The sequence below is a fragment of the Camelus dromedarius genome, chromosome 3, assembly GCF_036321535.1.
Source record: "Camelus dromedarius isolate mCamDro1 chromosome 3, mCamDro1.pat, whole genome shotgun sequence".
Lineage (NCBI taxonomy): Eukaryota > Metazoa > Chordata > Mammalia > Artiodactyla > Camelidae > Camelus > Camelus dromedarius.
In genome coordinates, this window is record NC_087438.1 from 59,389,822 (window position 1) to 59,392,669 (window position 2,848).

Here is a 2,848-nt window from a genome sequence, read left to right on the forward strand (position 1 = left end):
GCTAGCCGCGAGGGGCCAGTGACCTCTAGTGGACATGAGGGGATATGCAGCTCGGGCGAGTCTGCTTGCGGGGCTCGGTAGCCGAGAAAACTTCTGCCTGCCGGGATGCCTGGAGACTCCTCCGAATCCAGCGGCAAGGATGGACATTGGTCCTCGAATTAAAGGAGAAAAGGCCGTTGGCAAGTGATGTCGAGAGAGCGCCTTAGCTCTTCTGGTATATCTGAAATCTAATCCCAAGGCAGTTGAAAACACACACGCTCACACACACACACCCACCCACACACAAATAGTTATTTACCGTTCTTTTCGGTGGGGGAGGGAGAGCCCGTGTAAGGAATTTGAGAAGTGGGCTCCAAGTGGTTTCTGACCCTAGAGGAAAACAGGGCTTTCAAAGCTCTGGGGGTCCTCAGCCAGTCAGGAAAAGGAGTCAGAATGCGCTTCTGTAAACAAAGTTCATCAGTACTCCTATGACCTATTTTTGCTTTCAAGAATAAAAATAAAAGAAGACGCTCAGTTGGCTTAACAAGAAAAAAGCAAGAGAACAAATGATGTGTTGAACAGCCCATATTTCTCTGAGTTCACACCCCTCAGGCAAATAAGACAACACCACAAAAATACTAATAACAATAACACACTCGAGCCTTTTCACATAATAAAATAAAGAAAAGGTCCAGCAGGATAAAATGACCTGTTCCCCCCACCCCCTCCATTTATTTTACCAGTTAACTAAACTGGTGCATTAGCTGTTTTGGAAAAGATCATCCCCAAACTGCATGCGTCAAAAGCAAAACATGGGCCATAGTAATTCAGACCGAATGCCCTTTTCTGAATAAATAGAATTCTGCATATTCTGTTTTCCCACTCTGCACACACCGTAGCAGAACACAGAAGCTGCAGAGGCCCCAGTAAAACCCCTCCGCCTCGGAGCTCATGGTCCCGCCATTTCGCAGTGACTGAGCTCAAGTCGCCGACCACGGTGCCTGCGTGGGCCCTTCCTCCTGGGTCCTGTCCTCAAGGCATTTGAGGTTTTCTTAGTCTCCTTTCCCCCGAGGTCCTCTTCCCCCGAATTCGGAGTCACTCTGAGCGGGAGCGTGGAGATGATCTCCTCCCCCGGTCACTGGTCCTCCCTCCCTCTGCCCCAGGCTGTTCATCGGATATCCCAGTCTGTCCTTAAGGGCTGGAGGGCGGATGTGGGGAACCCCAGCCATTTCCTCTCTCCAAACCGTGAGCACAATCCGCTTGGGGCTGGTTTCACACCGCCCGGGACTGAGGATCCGCGCCTGGAGCGCAGTAGTCGGGTTGCGCGGGCACGTACCGCAGGAAGCGCGTCTATGTCTGGCACCCTATGTCAGCGGACAGCAGCGTCGGGGAGGGACAGCGAGCCCAGAGAGACAATCGTTCCTGGATAAAGTTTGGACCGAGGGGGAAGAAAGAGGAAAACTGGGCACTAGGTGGGGAAAGGGACAGTGTTTATTTCTCTGAACTTTCCCCTCTCCCCTTTGCGCCTTCGGAAATGTCCTGAAAGTAAGTCACAGAGGCCAGGAAGCTATGGAAGGACCAAGGCCTCATCCCGCAGGGCTGTGGCGGGCTTTCCGAGTGGACTTTGGTAATTGTGGGTTTCAGCTCCGCAGAGAGAGGGAGCTCCCATCCCCTCCTTTCTCGGTCAGAGACGTTGAGGGTCTCCTGTGAATTTGTCCTTATGAGTGGGACCGTCCAGAGTCGGAGGTCAGTCACAGGGTGCAGGAGTGGCTACCTTCGGAGCAAAGCTGTCAGATTGCAGTGCGGAGGGGTGAGTGTGATGTCCGGGGGAACTGTACCCTAGGAGGGAGAGAAATGCGCGATGAAAGTGAACCGTTGGGGGCCGAAGAATTCATTGCAGAACAGGGAGGAAGGATTGAGAGTTGCTTAAGTGAAATACAGTCATGTTAATCCCAAATATAACATATATGTTATAACAAAAATAACACAATAAATTAATAGATTTTAATAGATTAAAAACGAATTGTAATCGTTTAAGAAATGATCTCTTCAGTGCGGTAACCAGGAAACAAAACAATTCTCAACTTCAAAACGCCCAGACGTGACCCACACAGCAACGGTGCGTCGGCTGCTAGGCATTTTCTCGACCTCCTCTCCACCATGCTGCAGGAGTTCCCTGTAACTCGGGGCGAAGGGTATGGGGTGGTAGAAAAAAACATCAAATTCGGAACCAAATTAGAACAAAACTTGTATCGCCCCAAGCAAGGACTGAATCGGGTTCCTGCCCCACCCGCCTAATCTCTGTGCCCCCGGGAAGTGGCGCGAATCACTCTTAGCACCACTTGGGGCGCACAGAGCCGAGGTACCGTCTGCTGGCCAGGCGACCGCACACCTGGCACCGAAGTTGGAGGGCTATACCTAGCTTCGAGCCGTCTCCAAAACAGTCTTGCCTGATTTGGGCTCTTGTAAATTTGGGGACTTAGCTTTGGCCACCTAGCAGCCCTTTTCTACCTGTCATCAGAAGTAAAGTGAGTGCTCCCCTTCTCACTGTAAGCTGGGACCCGAGCACATACCAGAAGTCACTAGGCCCCCAGGGACCCCGTCTCAGGCCCAAGCGTACCAGATTCACCTTGGTTAGTGGTGCTCGCGGGAGCCTTCCTCAGCCAACTTCTAAGTAGGCGCTGATGAGGAACAGCCTCACGTTGTCTTACAGAGTCAAAACAGCGAGGTTCGGGCGCTCGGCGTGGCCCTGGCACCCCAGGCCAATATCCCAGACCCTACCCCAGGGATACATCACCAGAGCAGCGGCAACAGGGTTTATTTCCCGGTTTAAAATACCCAGCAGCCTAGCACTGCTGTTGAAGGAGTC